This window comes from Megascapheus bottae, chromosome 1 (assembly GCF_031878675.1).
Source record: "Megascapheus bottae isolate mThoBot1 chromosome 1, mThoBot2.hap1, whole genome shotgun sequence".
NCBI lineage: Eukaryota > Metazoa > Chordata > Mammalia > Rodentia > Geomyidae > Megascapheus > Megascapheus bottae.
The window spans coordinates 8,951,214-8,973,014 of NC_143509.1; the positions used below are offsets into that span (position 1 = coordinate 8,951,214).

At 38.8% G+C, this 21,801-nt stretch overlaps 1 non-coding gene across 1 annotated transcript; it reads left to right on the top strand.

Annotated features, from left to right (window-relative positions):
- Positions 1–16,348: 16,348 nt before the first annotated feature.
- On the top strand, positions 16,349–16,455 carry LOC150068312 (U6 spliceosomal RNA). The gene has a single exon (XR_016538631.1). It is a non-coding gene; the product is annotated as a U6 spliceosomal RNA (small nuclear RNA).
- The last annotated feature ends 5,346 nt before the right edge of the window (positions 16,456–21,801 follow it).

The window sequence follows — 21,801 nt, forward strand, 5'->3', positions numbered from 1 at the left end:
TAACTTTTTCACTCAAGGCTGCTTTACCACTTGGACTTCAGCTCTATTTCTAGCTTTTGGTCTGTAACTGAAAATAACAATGAGTGAAGAAAGCAGTGGTTTGCAATTGTTTCACCTTAACTTTGACATTGCATTTTGATGTGATCCAATTGCACCCTAGATGACATTCATGCAAGAACTACCTTGACACAGGCTTGTAATGAACTATCATCAATGAGTGATGTAATTGTAGCAATTGAGGATATTGCTCCTGAATATTTACAAATCAGCGTATTGAACTGCATATTTCATTAATATTTTCTATTCTATTTCAAGCATGGTTATTCCAGGGAAAAATCTTTTATCACATCAACTTACCTTTCACTCTATTGTGACATTAAATAAAAGCCTTATGAAAGAGAGTCTTCATCTTTCTGAAATGTATGTATATTTCACAATCTAATCATGAATCTACACACCCATACTCTTCATTATCCACGAATATTTTTGTCACAAAGCAAGTACTCGAAGCAGAAAGTTTTATATTTTAGGTGTACGTACTGTGTATGACATGACTTCAAACTCATAGAGGAGGAAGAGAGACGAATTTAATGATAAAAAATAAGGCCACTCTGTAGGCTTACTAATTAATTTACTCGCTATGTCCTTTGCCGTACAAAAGCTCTGCAGTTTAATGCAGTCCCACTTATCCAACCTTTCTCTGATTTGTTGTGATTATTGGTCCTTATTGAGAAAGTTTCGACTTGTGCCAAGGAGGCCTAGTGTATCTCCTATTCGTTCTTGTAAAGTTTTCAGTGTGTCGGCTTTTACCTCCAGGTCTTTGATCCATTTGGAGTTAATTGTAGTGCAGGGTGACAAAGAAAGATTCAACTTTAGTTTTCTGCAGGTGCTTAACCAGTTCTGCCAGCACAACATGTTGAAGAGGCTATCTTTCTTCCATTCTATTTTTTTGGCTCCCTTGTCAAAGATTAGGTGGCTATAGGTCTATAGTTTAATATCTGGGTCCTCAGTTCTATTCCATTGGTCTTCAGACCTGTTCTTATGCTAGTCTCAAGCTGTTTTGTTAATTATAGCTCTGTAATAGAGTCTAAAGTTTGGTATTGAAATTCCTCCTGCTCTGTTCTTTCTGCTAAGAAGTGTTTTTGCTATACGGGGTCTTTTATTATTCCATATGAAATTTTGAATTGCCTTTTCTATTTCTTTAAAGAATGACATTGGGATATTGTTGGGTATTGCGTTGAATTTTTAGATAGCCGTTTGCAAGATTGTCATTTTCATGATGTTGATTCTTCCAATCCAGGAACTTGGGAGTTTTTCCATTTCCTTAGTTCTGCTTTAGTTTCCCTTTTCAGGGTTTTAAAGTTTTCATCAAAAAGGTCCTTTACATTCCTAGTTAAGCTAATTCCTAAGTATTTTATTTTCTTTGAGGTTATTGCAAAAGGAGTTGCTTTCCTGATTGTTGCCTCATTCCTCTCAATGTTGGCATAAAGGAAGGCAGTTGATTTTTGAGGGTTAATTTTACAGCCTGCTACTCTTCCAAAGTTTTGAATCAACTCAAGGAGCTTGGGGAGTAGAGTCTCTAGGATTCTTTAAATACAGAATCATGTCATCTGCAAAGAGGGATAGTTTGACTTCCTCTTTCCCTACTTGGATCCCCTTTATGCTTGCTTCTTGCCTTATCGCAATGGCTAGGAATTCTAATACTATGTTAAAGAGTGGAGAGAATGGGCATCCTTGACTGGTTCCTGATTTTAGAGGGAATGGCTTGAGCCATACAGCGGACAAAGGCCTCATATCTAAAATATATCAACAGCTCAAAAAATTGAATTTCTTCTTGGGTTCATGGGTAACTGGTAGTTTTCCTGAATGCTCCAAATGGTTGAAAATTTTTTTCTGTACTGATTCTATATTTAAAATTTTTAATGTTTAAAATATCTCTTCCTTACCCTACTGCACTGCTGGTGGGAATGTAAACTAATGCAACCACTCTGGAAGGCAGGTTGGAGGTTCCTCAAAAAACTAAAAATAGATCTTCCCTATGATCCAGCCATACCACTCCTGGGCATCTACCATGAGCATCATAATCCAGGATATGATAAGGACACCTGCTCAGCCAAGTTCATCTCTGCTCTACTCACATTAGCCAAGCAATGGAAACAACCCAGATGCCCTAGTACAGACGAATGGATACACAAAATTGTGTTACACACACACACACACACACACACACACACACACACACACACACACACACAATGGGATTCTACATTGCAACAGACAAGATAAAATAATGGCATTCACTGGGAAGTGGACGAGACTAGGGCCAATCATGTTGAGTGAGATAAGTCAAGACCAAAGGAACACAAGGTGCATGGTCTCCTTGGTATGTGGATATTACATCCAAACAGTATACTAGTGTAGACTCAGTACTTGGGTTATCAAGGTCACTGACATGATCTTGGGGATATCAATATAGCTACATAGACATATAAGTCTATGATGGGATTTATATTCTATAGACAATGTTATATAGATAGGCATGTAGCTATGACATACAAACTCTCTGCTTCATTTTTATTTTGTTCTTATATTTGTGTGCCAGTGATTGCATATAGAGATTCCACTCTTGAATACTTGTTTGTTAAACCTAACATTTGAAATATGTTGTAAAAATCAGTGTTAATGAAATCTTTTAATAAAAATATCTTTTTTATTGCATTTCTTCCTAGTGGCATTTAGGTTTCAGAGTTTTGTTCACTATGCTATTCAGACTCTGTGAGATGAATTGCTAGCAAGATTTTTTTCATTGTAATTAGTAAAAGGGTTACATGATACTTGCCAGATAGAAGGTGCATTAATTCACATACATTGATACCCTTTCACATGTCTTGGTATCCATTACACTCCCCCTCTCACCCCCCACCCATCTTGGTTTTTCCCTCTTCCCTATCAAATTTCAAATAACCAAATACAAATAAATTCAATATATCAGATAACAAAGTGAGATACTACACCAATATGAGATAACCAAGGGACAGCAAAGGAGATGAGAGACAACATAGTACATTGAGGACAACAATCATTCGTTATATGGCTTTTCTTTCGATATCCTGGAGGTCCTTTCAATTAGCTTCATACTAAATGGCCTTATGTATCAAGATTTTGCTCTATTGCAGATCTCTGCTAATAGAGCCCAAGGTTTCTACTGATTATGACAAATGAGGGAAACCATTGAGCCTAAGTTCCTTTGAGTCTGGCTTACTTCACTTAATATGATTTTTTCTAAGACTTTCCATTTCCTAACAAATGGGGCGATGTCATTCTTTCTGACAGCAGCATAGAATTCCATTGTGTACAAATACCACAACTTGTTGATCCACTCATCAACTGAGGGACATCTAGGTTGGTTCCATATCTTTGCTATGGTGAATAGTGCTGCAATGAACATTGTTGTGCTAGTGGATTTAGTATGCCCTTGTTTCTGGATGGTTGGGTAAATGCCAAGTAGTGGAATTGCTGGGTCATAGGGGAGTTCTATGTTTAGACTTTTGAGGCACTGCCACACTGCTTTCCATAGTGGTTGAACGAGTTTGCACTCCCACCAACAGTGTAGTAGTGATCCCTCCTGGCCACATCCCCTCCAGCATCTGTTATTATTCGTTTTCTTGATCCTGGCCATTCTAACTGGAGTGAGGTGGAATCTCAGAGTTGTTTTGATTTGCATTTCTTCTATGACCAGAGATGTTGAGCATTTCTTCATGTGTCTATAGGCCATTTTTGTTTCTTCTTCAGAGAAGATTCTCTTTAAGTCTTTGGCCCATTTTTTAATGGGATGGTTGTTACTTTGGAGATTAGTTTTTATTAGTTCTTATATTTGTGTGCCAGTGATTGCATATAGAAATTCCACTCTTGAATACTTGTTTGTGAAACCTAACATTTGAAATATGTTGTAAAAAATCAGGGTTAATTAAATCTTTTAATAAAAGTATGTTTTTTTATTGGATTTCCTCCTACTGGTATTTAGGTTTCAGAGTTTTGTTCACTATTCTATTCAGACTCTGTGAGATGAATTGCTAGCAAGATTTTTAATGATTCTTTTTTCTTTCCCACCATTTCTTTCACTGGACTGAAGATTTCAATTGGTATAACCACAGCTATTTTGTATTTCCAGCCCCAGTTCTACCCCCAAGTTGGAAAGTTGTATACATCAGTCTTTCATCTGATGTAGAGCCAGTGAAAATCTCCCATTCTGTGTTCATTCTTTGTCACCTATGCCCATTATGTGTTACCTATGCCCTTGACAGTGCAGAAAAATTTAAGTATGATGTAGCCCCATTCATCAATTCTTTTTAATTTATTTTGATTCTAGAATTATAAGTAGAAAGTCATGATTTTTTTTCAGGAACCCTATCCTTCCTCTTAACTTTTATATAAAGTCAGATTTCTGAAGAAAAAGGAGAAATGGGTCCCTCACATATGAAAGTTAGATCTAAAATCGGAACATGTAATATGAAATCAATAATGAATCAATGCGCAGCCATTTACACACTCACTTTGACTAACGTATGGTTTATATAGGGTTGGAGTTCCAAGGTGTAAATTTATTGATCTGCTATCACTGTAAAACAATGAACCCCACAAAGCTGAAACACATGTGGGAACAGTAGATATTAGAGAGAAAATGTAAAGGAACACTGAATGGATGTTTGGGGAAAAACAGCATAAAATTCAATGTACAAAGGTGAAAATAGAATTAGGAAACTCAGATAATGGGTTTGTTAATAGAGATGAGTGATGGAAATAGTGAAGAAGACCAAGAGGAATTTTACAAATAAATTGAGATGTTGTACAACTGTAGAAAAATAAATGCAATTTTTCATAACCTAAAACCAAATATTACCTTCAATCACTTCAACTGGTTATTAATAGAATGCAAGACTGAGATTGTGATGGATGGCAATATTCTTAATCATGGAGTATCCAATGTCTGTCTCTATTTTTAGCTATCCTTCAGACCTTTTGATCAGGCCCTGAGTGATCATAACAAATTTCCAGCTCTCTATTAACTGGCAACAACGGACACAGCAATAGCCCCTGCCATGGTCTCCTTACTGCTTCACTTCAGCTGGATGAAATGGGGTAGGGCTGTTGACCTCACAAGATGAGAATGTTTTCCTGAGCTGAAAGAAGAAACAAGAACAGAGTTTGGGTAGCATATGGGCTAGTGATCTCAAGACAAGTCTTGTCACATATACGCAAATGAATGGCAGTTTATAATCAAATAAATAAACCTTCAGCAAATGTCCTCATTATAAATCATGATAATGATTTACAACTAGATTTAATAGTGTGTATGGAGCAAATTTTAGGTAAAGCAAGGTTTGTATTATGAACTCACAGTGGGATTTATCCATGAGAAAGAAATTTTTCATGCTAGGCTCATCCTAGGTACCTTTTATTTTTTCACGCCGTCATGCAGCTGGTTCTGCATTCACAGATTTTTGTCAAGGCAGCTAACCCTTCCGAATATACCGAGGACGTTTTTTCTGCAAGGCTGTGGTTTCTCTTAATTGCTCAGATTCTGAATCTGACTGTGTGACATGGGACAATTGTCCTCATGACGCCTCCTTGGATTTGCTGTCTGGGCACACATTTGACATGATATGTGTACAGACAGTTATAATGTCTCCAATAATGTACGAGGTGGCCCAGGCTCTCTATGAGATGCTTCTTCATCAAACAGAAGTTCAAACAATGAGAAATAGAGAAGAACCAGTGCCTTTCCCTTCACAGGTGATTTGTTTTATTTTACAAGGCACACACCAAAAACAAAGGCATTTACTAGAGGATGTCTTACTCTATGAAATTAAATATTTAAATTTTCTAAGATGAGAAAGATATTTTTCCTTATTTTTTTTAAAGAAAAATGCTTTAATAAAGTCATTGTAAGGTAGGGACAGTACAGAGTGGTTGTGTGTCTATGGGTAAAGCTATAACTTCAGTTGAGATTCATTCAGTCAAGGCGATGGTTCCTAGTCTCCTAGAAGACATTTTCAATAAGCTTGAATTACAACCCCAAAATCTTTCTTTGATTCTGTTTTTCAGGTTAACATGTGAAATAAAGGCGTTTTCTCAATCATAGTTAATTTTATTGGCTAAAACATAATGAATATCTTCACTTCCAGACCCAAGTACATTGTTTAATTTTATATGTCTTAGCACACTGGAACATTGGAACAGCAACAAAATTGGCTTTGCATTTACCCTCTTCATTTACTTTTCTTTGACTGATCACTGGCCATAAAAGAAAGAAAAAAAAAGATGAGGAGACAGATTTCAGCTGCCATTTCCTAGGGTGATTTTTATCCAGTACTTTTCCCTCTTTCTCATCTTTGTTCTTTCGGTAACCTTCCAGTCCCTACCTCTCCTACCTCTTTATCCACATCAATGTCTCACATACGCATGCATGATTCCTTCACCACACCTGGGATGTAGTGTGTAGAGAGATGTAATTGCTGAGGAGTTAAACAAAGTGACAGCTTAAGAGACACATTGCTCTTACTGTCACTCCTCAATTATTTTTCTTTAAATGTCTATGTGGGCCGGGCGCGGTGGCTTATGGCTGTAATCCTAGCTACTCAGGAGGCTGAGATCTGAGCATCACGGTTCAAAGCCAGCCCAGGAAATACAAAGCCAAGAGATTCTTACCTCCAATTAATCACTAGAAAACAGGAAGAGGGGATGTGGTTCAAGAGTAGGGCGGTAGCCTTGAGCTGAAGAGCTCAGGGACAGCACCCAGGCCAGAGTTCACGCCTCATGACTAAATAAATAAATGTCTGCACAGTATTTTAGATATGGGTCTATCTCCTGTAAAAATTGGTCAGTAAGATCATCAAAGGAATGCAAATCAAAACAACTCTTAAGATTCCACCTCACTCCAGTTAGAATGGCCAGGATCAAGAAAACTAATAACAACTGCTGCTGGGGATGTGGCCAGGAGGGATCACTACTACATTGCTGATGGGAGTGCCAACTCCTTCAACCACTATGGAAAGCAGTATGGCAGTTCCTCAGAACACTAAACATAGAGCTCCGCTATGACCCAGCAATTCCACTGCTTGGCACTTACCCATTTGTCCAGAAACGAGGACATACTACATCCAGTAGCACAACAATGTTCAGTGCAGCACTATTTACCATAGCAAAGATGTGGAACCAACCTAGATGTCCCTCAGTTGATGAGTGGATCAACGAGATGTGGTATTTATACACAATGGAATTCTATGCTCCTGTCAGAAAGAATGACATCTCCCCATTTGAAAGGAAATGGAAAGACATAGAAAAAATCATATTAAGTGAAGTAAGCCAAACTCAAAGGAGCATAGGCTCAATGGTTTCCCTCATTTGTCATAATCAGTAGAAACCTTGGACTCTTCTAGCAGAGATTTGCAATAGAGCAAAACCTAGATACATAAGGCCATATAGTATGACCTCTAGGATATAGAAACAAAAGCCATATAATGAGTGATTGTTGTCCTTAATGTACTATGATATCTCTCATCTCTTTTGCTGTCCCTTGGTTATCTCATATTGTTACAGTATCTCACTTTGTTATATGATATATTAGATATATTTGTATTTGGTTATTTGAAATTGGATAGGAAAGGGGGGAAACCAAGATGAGGATGGGAGTGGGGGAAGGGAAATGGGGACCAAGACATGAGAAAGGGTATCAATGTATGTGAAGTAATGCACCTTCCATCTGGCGACTGTAATGTAACCGTTCTATTAATTAAAATAAAAATATATGGAAAAAAGAATGAATAGGTAAGGAGGGAAGAGGTCAAAACTATTAAAAAAGAAATGTACTCATAAAAAAAATTGGTCAGTAACCTGGAGGGATTGTTGTTCATGGGAGTGTAAACTCGTCAACCACTATGGAAAGCGGTAAGGCGATTCCTCAAAAGATTAAACATAGAGCTCCCCTATGACCCAGCAATCCTACTCCTTGGCATTGACCCAATAGTCCATAAAAATTGTCCTACTAAAGCCACTTGCATAAAGATGTTCACTGCAGAAGGAAGATGGTGCCGACACAATAGGGACGCTGCCTAGATCTCTCTCACAAAACCAGAGAACCAGGGAGTCCCACGAGCCAATTATCTTAAGTAATCCACAACAACAAACTCAAAAGGCAACGCAGAAGGACTCAAACCGGAAAAGAAATCCAGTTAAACCTCACATCCAACTTTATCAAAGAATTCAGAAAGCGAGGACCCCTCCCTCACCACTCTCACCCGGCTCCAAGCCACGAAAAGCTGCGGCCAGATGGATTCACAGCTGAATTCTATAAGGTCTTCAAAGCAGAGCTCACACCAATACTCCTCAAACTCTTCAACGAAATTGAAAACGAAGGTTCTTTACCAAACTCATTCTATGAAGCCTGTATAACCCTGATCCCAAACCAGACAGAGATTCATCAAAGAAAGAGAATTTTAGACCCATTACTTTGACGAACATCGATGCAAAACTTCTCAACAAAATACTGGCCAAACGTCTACAACAACTCATCAAAAAAATTATACACTATGATCAAACTGGATTCATCACAGGGAGGCAAAGCTGGTTCAACATACGCAAATCAAATAATATAATTCAACACATCAACAGGAGCAAGGACAATAATCACATGATTGTCTCAATCGATGCAGAAAAGGCATTTCACAAGATACAACACCCCTTTATGTTAAAAGATCTGGAGAAACTAGGAATCCATGGAACATTCCTCAATATAATAAAGATTGTGGGGCCTGGAGTTTGGCCTACTAGTTAAAGTGCTTGCCTAGCATGCACGAAGACCCGGGTTCAATTCCTTGGTACCACATACATAGAAAAAAGCCGGAAGTGGTGCTGAGGCTCAAGTGGTAGAGCTCTAGCCTTGAGAAAGTCCAAGGACAGTGCTCAAGCCCTGAGCTCAAGCCCAGGACTGGCAAAAAAAAATAAAGACTGTGTATGAGAAACCCACGGCTAGTATTACACTTAATGGTGAAAATCTAAAGCCATTCCCTCTAAAATCAGGAATGAGATAAGGATGCCAACTCTCTCCACTACTTTTTATCATAGTACTAGAATTCCTAGCCAGTGTAATAAGGCAAGAAGCAAGCATAAAGGGGAACCAAGTAGGGAAAGAGGAAATAAAACTATCCCTCTTTGCAGATGATATGATTCTGTATTTAAAGAATCCTGTAGACTCTACTCCCAAGCTCCTTGAGCTGATTAAAAACTTTGGAAGAGTAGCAGGCTATAAAATCAACCCTCAAAAATCAACTGCCTTCCTTTACGCCAACAGTGAGAGGAACGAGGCAATAATCAGGAAAGCAACACCATTCACAATAGCCTCAAAGAAAATAAAGTACCTAGGAATTAGCTTAACTAAGAATGTAAAGGACCTCTTGATGAAAGCTTTAAAAACCCTAAAACAGGAAATTGAAGCAAAACTAACAAAATGGAAAACCACCCATGCTCCTGTATTTGAAGAATCAACATTGTGAAAATGACAATCTTGCCAAGGGCTATCTACAAATTCAACACAATACCCATCAATATCCCAATGGCATTCTTTAAAGAAATAGAAAAGGCAATTCAAAATTTCATATGGAATAATAAAAGACCATGTATAGCAAAAACACTTCTCAGCAGAAAGAACAGCGCTGGAGGAATTTCAGTTCCAAACTTTACACTCTATTACAGAGTTAAAATTCTCAAAACAGCTTGGTACTGGCACAGGAACAGGCCTGAAGAACATTGGAATAGAACTGAGGACCCACATATTAAACCACAGACCTATGGCCACCTAGTCTTTGACAAGGGAGCCAAAAAAATAGAATGGAAGAAAGACAGCCTCTTCAACAAGTTGTGCTGGCAGAACTGGTTAAGCACCTACAGAAACCTAAACTTGGATCCCTCTTTGTCACCTTGCACCAGAATTAATTCCAAATGGATCAAAGAACTGGAGGTAAAAGCTGACACACTGAAAACTTTACAGGAAGGAATAGGAGATACACTAGGCCTCCTTGGCACAGGTCGAAACTTTCTTAATAAGTCCCAAGAATCACAACAAATCAGAGAAAGGCTGGATAAGTGGGACTGCATTAAACTGCAGAGCTTTTGTATGGCAAATGACATAGCTAGTAAATTAATTAGGAAGCCTACAGACTGGGAGAAGATCTTCATCAACCAAACAATGGACAAAGGCCTCATATCTAAAATATATCAACAACTCAAAAAATTGAATCACTCCAAAGCTAATCTCCAAAGTAACAACCATCCCATTAAAAAATGAGCCAAAGACTTAAAGAGAGTCTTCTCTGAAGAAGAAACAAAAATGGCCTATAGACACATGAAGAAATGCTCAACATCTCTGGTCATAAAAGAAATGCAAATCAAAACAACTCTAAGATTCCACCTCACTCCAGTTAGAATGGCCAGGATCAGGAAAACGAATAATAACAGATGCTGTTATGTGGCCAGGAGGGATCACTACTACACTGTTGGTGGGAGTGCAAACTCGTTCAACCACTATGGAAAGCAGTGTGGCAGTGCCTCAAAAGGCTAAACATAGAGCTCCCCTATGACCCAGCAATTCCACTACTAGGCATTTATCCAACCATCCAGAAACAAGGGCATACTAAATCCACTAGCACAACAATGTTCATTGCGGCACTATTCACCATAGAAAAGATATGGAACCAACCTAGATGTCCCTCAGTTGATGAGTGGATCAACAAGTTGTGGTATTTGTACACAATGGAATTCTATGCTGCTGTCAGAAAGAATGACATTGCCCCATTTGTTAGGAAATGGAAAGTCTTAGAAAAAATCATATTAAGTGAAGTAAGCCAGACTCAAAGGAACTTAGGCTCAATGGTTTCCCTCATTTGTCATAATCAGTAGAAACCTTGGGCACTACTAGCAGAGATTTGCAATAGAGCAAAACTTTGATACATAAGGCCATTTAGTATGAAGCTAATTGAAAGGACCTCTAGGATATTGAAACAAAACCCATATAATGAATGATTGTTGTCCATAATATACTATGTTGTCTCTCATCTCCTTTGCTTTCCCTTGGTTATCTCATATTGGTATAGTATCTCACTTTGTTATCTGATATATTGAATTTATTTGTATTTGGTTATTTGAAATTTGATGGGGAAGGGGGGAAAACCAAGATGGGTGGGGGATGTGAGGAGAAGGGTAATGGGTACCAAGATATGTGAAAGGGTATCAATGTATGTGAATTAATGCACCTTCTATCTGGCAAATATCATGTAACCCTTTTATTAATTACAATGAAAAAAAACTGAAAACAGACCTTCCCTATGATCCTGCCATACCACTTCTAAGCATCTATCCTGAACAGCATGACCCAGGGCATTATAAAGACACCTGCTCAGCTATGTTCATCTCTGCAGTATTCAAAATAGCCAGGCGATGTAAACAACCCAGATGTACTACTGCAGATGAATGGATACAGAAAATGTGCTATATATACACAATGGAATTCTACATAGCCCACAGACAAGATAAAATAATGGCATTCATAGGGAAGTGGATGAATCTAGAGCGAATCATGCTGAGTGAGACAAGTCAAGACCTAAGGAACAAAAGGCACATGGTATCCTTAATATGCGGTTATTAAATCCAAAGTGTACAAGAGAGAGGACTCAATAACTGCATACCCAAAGCAATGGACACGGTAATGGAAATACAAACATAACTACATAGACTAAAAACCTATGACTCCATAATCATAATGTTTTATTTCATAAACTGATATGTTTCTATGACATACAAACCGTTAGCCTAATTTTGATTAAGTTCTAAAGACTAAGCCCCAGAGAATATAATTAGAGGTTTCCTCCTTGAACAATTATTTGTTAAACTTGTCATTTGAAATATGATGTAAACATAAGCCATTTAATAAATGATTGTTGTTCTTAAGGTGCTATGTTATCTCTCATCACTTCTACTGTCCCTTGGTTATCTCATATTGTTACACTATCTCACTTTGTTATCTGATATATCGGATATAATTGTATTTGGTTATCTGAAATTGGATAGGGAACGGGTGAAAACAAGATGAGGAGTGGGGCAGGGGGGAAGGGAAATGGGGACCATAACATGTGAAATGGTATCAGTGTATGGGAATCAGGCACCATTTATCTGGCAAATATCATGTAACCCTTCTATTAATTACAATAAAAAAGATATTGAAAAAATATAGTCGCAAAAGTAGAGAGATAGCCAACCAACTGGGAAAAGATATTTACCAATAATACAATTGACAAATGCTTAATATCCAGTATCTACAGGGAACTCAAGAAATTAATCCCCCCCCCAAGCCCAACAAACCATTCACCAAATAGGCAAGGGAAGTAAAGAGAGACTTATGAAAAGAAGAGATTAAAATGCCAGAAAAGCATATGAGAAAATGTTAATCATCTATGGTCATAAAGGAAATGCAAATAAAAAAACCCTAAGATACCACCTTACCATAACAAGAATGGCCAAGATTTTGTACGCAGACAATGGCAGGTGCTGTCAGGGTTGTGGAGAACCCTACTACACTGCTGGTGGGATTGTAAACTAGTTGAGCCACTGTGGAAAGTAGTGTGGAAGTTTCTTAAAGAACTGAAAATAGACCTTCCGTATGATCCTGCTATACCACTTCTGGTCATCTACACTGAACATCATAACCCAAGATATGATAAGGCCACCTCCTCAGCTATGTTTATCTCTGCACTATTCACAAGAGCCAGGTGATGGAAACAATCCAGATGCCCTACTGCGTATGAATTGATACAGAAAATGTGATATATATACATATATATGTATGAATATAATGGAATTCTACATAGCCAACAGACAGGATAAAACAATGGCATTCACAGGGAAGTGGATGAATCTAGAGAGAATCATGTTGAGTGAGACAAGTGAAGACCAAGAGAATAAAAGGCGCATGGTGTCTTAATGTGTGGCTATTATATCCAAGGAGTAGAAGAGCGAGGACACAATATTTTCAAACCCAATGCTATGGACATGGTAATGGAAATATAAACATAACTATATAGACATAAAAACCTATGACCTTATAGACATAATGTTTTATTTCATAAATTAATATGTTTCTATGACATACAAACCCTTTGCCTAATTTTGATTAAATTCTAAAAACTAAGTCCCAGTGATTGTATATAGAGATTCCCTTCTTGAACATTTGTTTGTTAAACTTGATATTTGAAATATGATGTAAAAATCAATGTTAATAAATTCTTTAATTAAAAAAAACCTCATCTTTCACTCACAGCATCCTGAGTAACTAGGATCGCAGATGTGAGCCAGCAGTGCTTCCTCCTTTTGGAGATATTAATTCTTCACTTGTTTGTAGGTAGAACTTTCCATTTAAGACATTCATGTACATGTACAACGCATCTTAAACCCAATCCCACCTTCCAAAATACTCCCTCTCACCCTCCCCCACCTGCCACATTAATATCCACACTTCCTTTTATACATGTATATTGAGTATGGTGACAAAGTTCTCTCACTGTCTGGTCAATGATTCCATGTGATTTATTCCTTCCTGCTAGTTCCATATTCAAGACAATGATATTCTAGATATTTCCTTGATGAACTGTCTGGGAACTGTCCAAAGGGTTTGCAATGCAGAATAGCCTTCGTGTATAGTCTATAATTACCCATACTTTTCAACTTGTCATCTTTGCATAGACAGACCAGTTTTGTTTACCAAAGGACATGCTTCAAATCTATATTTTAGGCATTTGTTCTCCCTCACCCCCTCCCCCATAACATGGGTGCCTAGAGACGATTCGTTCGGCATCATTTTGGCAAATTGTGAGCTCTGTGAATTGTGCATCCACAATCATAGAAGAGCCTATTACCAGCCAGTCCCCTGACATCTCCCTAAATATCTCCAATGCAATATTAGCCCCAGTTGGAAATTCTCCTGTGTTGCCCTACTCATGGTCCATTGTGAGGATTGAGCCTGACGTTTTCATACACCTCAGGCATGGAACAATGTTTTCATGTGTACTTCATGGACATGACCCAACAGAGAACCAACACAACCAAGTGTGTAGTGAGTGTACCACACTATTCATACAAGAGTGCTTTCTGCAAGATGCCTGTGATTTAGAGTTTTCCTTCTTGTCAAGAAATACAGTCAAGGTACCCGTTTCCCTCCAAGACATGTGAAAGGGTAACAATGTACGTGAATTAATGCACCTTCTATCTGGCAAATATCATGTAACCCTTTTACTAATTACAATAAAAAAATAAAAATAAAAAAAAGAAATACAGTCAAATGCATTGCTTCCTAACTAAAGAGCAAAACAGCTGCAAGGACTGCTTCTACATAATGAATATAATGAAGACAAGCCAGTAATTTGGTATCCTGTTAGAGGAGTCCCGGGAATAGCAGTAGTGAAGATTGTAAAAAATTATTAATCTGTTCTATAGAAGATCACAGGATTCTCACTTAAAATCTCTTATTGTTTACTGCAGTCTGTCTAGTTATCTAAACGGATATGACTGAACACTCAATATATATGGAAGTGGTGGTAGATGCTTAGATAAAAAAACGGTGTGAATCTAACTTTCTATTTGTCTATTGTCAGCAAATATTAAATACTGGAAAGTGGTGTGATAGGCTTTGTTAGTCCTCCAGTGAAAATCTGGACATTTGTCTCATCTCTCTCTGACTTCCAGAAAGAGAACACTGATTTCTTCTCTAGGGGATTATTGACTGATCACAAAACAGCCACCAGGGTCACAGCTAGCAACCAGTATAGGAAGTGCAATAATCAGAAAAATGATTGAAATGGAAGAAACCCAGTAACTAAATGTCAACCAACATTGCCTACATCCCAGGAATCCCTTGCTCCACTGTCAGAAAATTCCTCAATTCCTGAAATTACTTCAGGAAGAAGTAGATGTTATATTGGAGGTTTTGATTTACTTATATGTAGGATACTGAAGAGTTTGTGTTTTTTTAAATTATGCTACAGTCCAAGGCCTGGTGCCTCATACCTGGAATCCTAGCTACTCAACAGCCGGATTTCTGTGGATAAAGGTTCAGAGCCAGCGTGGGCAGCAAAACCTGTGAGCTCTCATCTCCAATTAGCTATCAGGAAGCCAAAAGTGGAGTTTCTTACTCAAGTGTTTGAGCTTTCCTTTGGGCAGGAAAGCCTCAAGGTCAGTACCTCGGCGCAGAGTCAGAATCCTAGGACACACACGGACACAAAGTCAGACGGAGATAGAGAGAGATAGATAGATAGAGAGAGAGAGAGAGAGAGAGAGAGAGAGAGAGAGAGAGAGAGAGACAGAGAGACAGACAGACAGACAGACAGACAGACAGACAGACAGAGACAGAGACAGAGACAAAGGGACACAGACAAAGACACAGAGAGAGACACAGAGAGAGACGCAGAGAGACAGAGACAGATACAGAGAGACAGACAGAGAGACAGAGACAGAGAAAGACAGACAGAAAAAGAGAAAGACAGAGAGAAAAAGGGGGGATGGAGGGAAACAAAGATGAAACTTAGAAAAAAAGCTAGGATGAAGAAATCTCCTGGGGTATTGCAGGCACGGTAGAGGATTTTCTAGTACTGGACTCTCGATGTGAAATTACTTTGGATCATGCAGCTCTGTATATTTTACAGAGTTTTCGTAAGTAGGACAGATGTTTACAGATGTTAGTCCCAACATTGCAAGGATTGAGTGGCAAATTTTGTAATATGTACATTTTACCTCAATACTATTGGACAGACTTTGAAGTCAGAACGTTATTTTGTAGCCAGCTATCCCATCCTGCCCTTTTGCTTGAGTTAATTGAAAAATTATAAACTAGTGCCTTAATTTTTCCCCTGATGACTTTTGTTATTTTAAAGGTGTTATATAAATGGGCTAATATTACATGAGTCAGGCGAAGAGTGCATTTCATTCTGGATACTGTAATTCCTACCATCCTAATGTCCCAGTTCTTCCCTCACGTCATCAACTATGATTTTTAAATTCAATTACAACACACACACACAGAGCAAAAAGACAAGCTATGGCTCAAGAAGCAGAAAAATAGCCCTGAGGAAAAAAATCAGGGAAAGTATCCACATCCTGAGTTCAAACCCCAGGAATAGTACAAACCAAGATGCAAAGAAGCAAGCAAAATACAAAAATTATCCACCTTGCTTTTATGAGCAGGCAGTTAGAGGCTCATCCCTGAGATATAAGCATCCAGGCAGACCTGTGCATTAAAAAGTCCTAGATCGTGCTCGCTTTGACAGCACATATACTAAAATTGGAACGATACAGAGAAGATTAGCATGGCTCCTGCGCAAGGATGACACGCAAATTCGTGAAGGGTTCCATATTTTCACATTTGCTCGCGGGGTTGTGGAGAAAAAGGAACCCTATTACACTGCAGAGTAGTTCAGCCACTCTGGAAAGCAGTGTGGAGTTTTCTTAAAGAACTGCAAATAGACCTTCCCTACGGTCCCACAATACCACTCTGGGCATCTATCCTAAACATCGTGACCCAAGATATTACAAGGACAACTGCTCAGCTATGTTCATCTCTGCACTATTCACAATAGCCAGGCGATGGAAACAACCCAGATGCCCTACTGCAGATGAATGGATACAGAAAATGTGGTATATACACACAATGGAATTCTACAGAGCCAACAGACAAGATAAAACAATGGCATTTGCAGGGAAATGGATGAACCTAATTTTAGTGAATCATGCTGAGTGAGACAAGTTAAGACCTAAGGAACAAAAGGCGCATGGTATCCCTAATATGTGGCTATTAAATCCAAAGATTACAAGAGCAAGGATTCAATAACTGCCCACACAAAGCTATGGACATAGTAATGGAAATATAAACATAACTATATAGACATAAAAACCTATCACTCTATGGACATAATGTCTTATTTCTTAAATTAATGTTTCTATGACATGCAAACCCTTAGCCTAATTTTGATTAAGTTCTACATACTAAGTCCTAGTAATTGTAAAGAGACATTCCCTCCTTGAGCACTTGTTTGTTAAACTTGTCATTTAAAATATGATGTAAAAAATCAACATTAATAAGTTCTTTAAAAAAAAACACAAAAGTCCTAGATCCCATCTGTAAATTACTAAAAACAAAGAAAGCACGTTTTATATCATTTGCCAAGAAATCAGAAAGCCCTGTATTCAAACACCAGTGCTACCAAAAGAAAAATGATCTGTTTGTGACCACTTTTTAAAAATTTATCTTTTTATTTTTTGTTGTAATGTATAGTGGTGCTACAGGTATATTTGACACATAGTTGGGGTTTTCATTATTTATTGAAATTGTAATGAACCAAATAAAATGTGCTCAGTATAGTTAAAAACATCAGGAAACACTAAAGGGAAATAAAGCTGTGTGATGGTGTTTTATGCGTGTCATCTTAGCTACTCCGGAGGCTGAGATCTGAGGGTCATGGTTCAAAACCAGCACCAGGGACAGCACCCAGTCCCTGAGTTCAAAAGAATATCATGACTGCATTTGTTCATGTACATATGTGGAAAGGAATCCACACAAATTGAGGGGATTGGTAGGGCATGAGAGAGTCTAGAAGAACTGTGGAATGAATGACTTTGATTACAGAGACCATAAATAAATATGACAAGTTGAATCCTCTGGTACAACTATTTAACCATAATAATATTTTGAGAAAGGGAAAAGAAAGAAGTCACTGAGATTGAGAGATCTCAAGTGGTGAGATTTCAAAACTAAAGCTGTTAAGATTTCTGGAATTTAGGACTGCAATCCTTTTTTCTGGGTCTTGAACTCTGGACCTTACTCTGTTCCTGATTTTTTTTTCTTTTTGTCAAGGCTGGCACTGCTTTCATTGAGACATAACTCCTTTCAACTTTTTTGGTGTTTAATTGAAGGTAAGAGTCTTGTTGTCTTTCTCCCACACATAAGGATGTCCAATTCTAGATCCCTATGTAGATTTGTTGTGTATTGGTAAACAACTTTTTCCTTCCTCATGTGAGAAGCATAAAGCTTTAGCTTCAACCTCATTTCCCTGCCATCTGCTTAGGATCTACCACAACATCTCTTACATCCAAGGGAATTCCTGCACTAGTCACCACAGCAGAGGTATGGTAACGGTGAATGTGCTATTCAATGGACAAATGTTAATCTGATATTAGAGTGCTTAGCTAGCATGCATAGAGCCCTGGGTTCAACTGCTCAGTGCCACATGCATGGAAAAAATAGGAAGTGGGGCTGTAAGCGTAGCCTAATGGTAGACTGCTCACCTCCCATGCACAAAGCCTTGGATTCAATTCTTTGGTACCACAACCATAGAAAAAGCTGGAAGTCGCAGTGTGGCTCAAAATAGCAGAGTACTAACCTTGAGTAAAAAGTGTCTAAGGACAGTGCCCAGGCCCCGAGTTCAAGCCCCAGGATTGACAAAAAATGCAAATCAAAAAAATTTGAGATTCCACCAAACCTCAGTTAGATGACCATTATGAAGAAAACTGATAGTCACAGATGCTGGTGGGGATGGGGCCAGAAGGGGACATTCCTATGTTGTGGGTAAAATTTCTAGAAAGCTATGGAGATTACTTAAAAGACTGAACAGAGATTCTCTATGACCCAGCATTCCCACTCTGGGTCATTTGATAAAAATCCACTACAAACATTTCCCCACTGCAACTGTCAGTACCACCATTTTCACTGAAGCATTGTTTACTTATCCAAGATATGCAATCAACCGAGATACCCCTCGGTGGATGCACGAAACAAGAAAATGTGGTCTATAAACACAATGAAATTATATACACCCATCAGAAAAATATATTGTACTGTTTGTAAGGGAATAGATAGACCTGGAAAATTAATACCCAACTTCTCAACTATTGTCTTTATTTTATTTGTAATTTCAGGGATTATACTGCTTCAGGGTTTATATATCCTTAAATCATGGAATGTTTTCTGTAGGCATTTGGAGGTGGGAAGAAGAGAAAATGTTTGATTAGATGTTTATATGAATAATAAAACAAAATAAAATTAGAAAAGTTGTAAACTTTGAATTTGAAATCATAATAATTCTGAAAATATATGGTATGGATAGAGAACAATGAAAATTCATTAAAAGTCACCCCAGTTTGGAGATCAATTATAAGGAGTGTGAAAAGTCCATGCCATCTCTCGATCAGAGAAGCATAGGTGATAGAAGTTTCAGTGTATTAATGATGTGCATAGACATAGAGTCTTGAACAGCATGGATTTCCTTTAGGCCATCTCAGCTCTTTGTTTGAAATGTCCACAGAGACTTGGTCATTGATGTGTTCAATTTGGCTAATTCGGAGCTGTGGGCCTCAGTCCTCCAAGGCCACCTAGAATTGGAGGGTGATCCTGTGCTCCCTGCCCTTCACTCTCCTGCCTGCAGGACCTGCCTCCTCCTTGTCACCGTCCCCCAGCTCTGCTTCCATGGAGTCTTCACATCCACTCTGAGGATAGAGGCTGAACTGGTGCTACACGGCAGCTCTGGGGTCCTCAGACCTGTCCACTTGGATCATGGCTGAAGAGAGAGGCAGCTTCAGCGAGTGAGTGCTGAGGGTGGATGGAGAAGGGATTTGTAGGTGTGTTTTGTGGACCATGAGGAAGGCTTTACTGAGAGGATGTTGATGATAATGATGATGATGATGATGATGATAGTGATTATGATGATGATGATGATGATGATGACGACGACGAGATGGAGGATGTGTTGGAGGCTGCTGCTGCTGTCTGTGACAGGAACACCACACAACAGTGAGCCATGGTTGACAGAATGCCATGTGATTATCTCTGAGATCAGTTTGGATTTTTCTTTTTGAACTCAGAGTCTGAGGGCTGTTCCTGAGCCTTCAGCTCAAGGCTACTGCACTACTCCTTGAACCACAGTGCCACTTCTGGTTTTCTGATGTTTAATTGGAGATAAGCATCTCACAGACTTCATGCCAAGGATGGCTTTGAACCATGACCTTCAGATCTCAGCCTCCTGAGTAGCTAGGATTACAGAAGTGCATCACCAGGGCCTGTCTTCAGGGGTTAATTTTATAAGTCATTCATTCTCATTTCATATGCATCACTTTTCCTCCATACTTTTGTTAATGTGTGTGTGTATGTGTGTGTGTGAGAGAGAGAGAGAGAGAGAGAGAGAGAGAGAGAGAGAGAGAGAGAGAGAGAGAGAGAGAGAAGAGGGAGTGGGAGAGGGAGAGGGAAAGGGAGAATATAGTAGTGTCAGGTCTTGAATTCAGGTCCTGTCACCAATCCTTGAGATGTTTGGCTCAAGGTTGGCACTTTACCACTCGAGCCACAGCTCAACTTCCTGCTCTTTTGGTGGTTCCCTGGAGTTAAGAGTTTCAAGGACATTCTTGCTCAGGCTGACTGAGAGCTGCTATCCTCAGATCTCAGGATTACAGGCATGAGTCACTGGAAAGTAGAATGTTGTCTATTTTTTTTAAAACCAGGAGCTGAATGAGGTGGCTCCTGCCTCTAATCCTAGCTACTAAAGTGGCTGAGGTCTGAGAATCCTGGGCACAAAAGGATCTGAGACTCTTATCTCCAATTAACATCAGGTAAATGGGAAGTGGGGCTTGGCTCAAGGGTAGTGTGGTAGCCTTGAGCTGAAGTGCTCAGGGACAGTGCCCAGGACAAGTTCAAGCCCCAAGACACCCCCAAAATAAATAAATAAATAAATAAATAAATAAATAAATAAATAAATATAAACAATTAAAGTAGGTTGAGCTTTCTGATATTCATTTCATTTTTTTAACTCATACACAAACAAGCGTATTACAAAAGTGGAAGACTGGACTTACTATTTCCTCCAGACTAGTTGAAAGAAATAGCAAAGACTTAAAAAATATTTTTTGCCAGTGCAGGGCTTGAATGCAGGGCCTGAGCACTGTCCTTGGGCTTTCTCAAGGATACAGCTCTACCACTTGAGCCATAGCACCACCAAGAAATCAGACCCCAGTCTTCAATGAATGCTAGGCAAGCATACTACCACTAGGACAAACTGCTGGCCCAAAAGACAGCAAGGACTTTTAAGAAGAGTTGAAAGAATAAAGAGGAGGGCCGGGAGTTTGGCCTAGTGGTAGAGTGATTGCCTAGCATGCATGAAGACCTGGGTTCGATTCCTCAGTACCACATACATAGAAAAAAGCCAGAAATGGTGCTGTGGCTCAAGTGGTAGAGCTCTATCCTTGAGAAAGTCCAAGGACAGTGCTCAGGTCCTGATCTCAACCCACGACTGGCAAAAAAAAGAGTAAAGAGGAAAATGACATGTAAATCATTTGTATGAACTTCTACAGACCTCTTAGCCACAACAGAGACCACAAAAATGGCATGGGGGAACTCCGCCCCCTGTTTAAAAAGAGTTTATTAACATTGATTTTTACATCATATTTCAAATGTCATGTTTAACAAACAAGTATTCAAGAAGGGATTTTCATTTCATTAAACTGCAGCTTAGGCGATCAAGGAGTTAACACCCTCAGAATCCTCTTCTACTCATCATACATTACTTTGTGTATAGATGCACATAAACCTGTATATGGATTTTTATATGGATATAAATGACATCTAACAGCCATGTCTGAGAGAGCACAAGTGTCCTTTGTCTCTGAGCCTGACTTACTGAACTCACTCGCACATTTCTAGGTCTACTCATTTCCCTGCAAATGCCA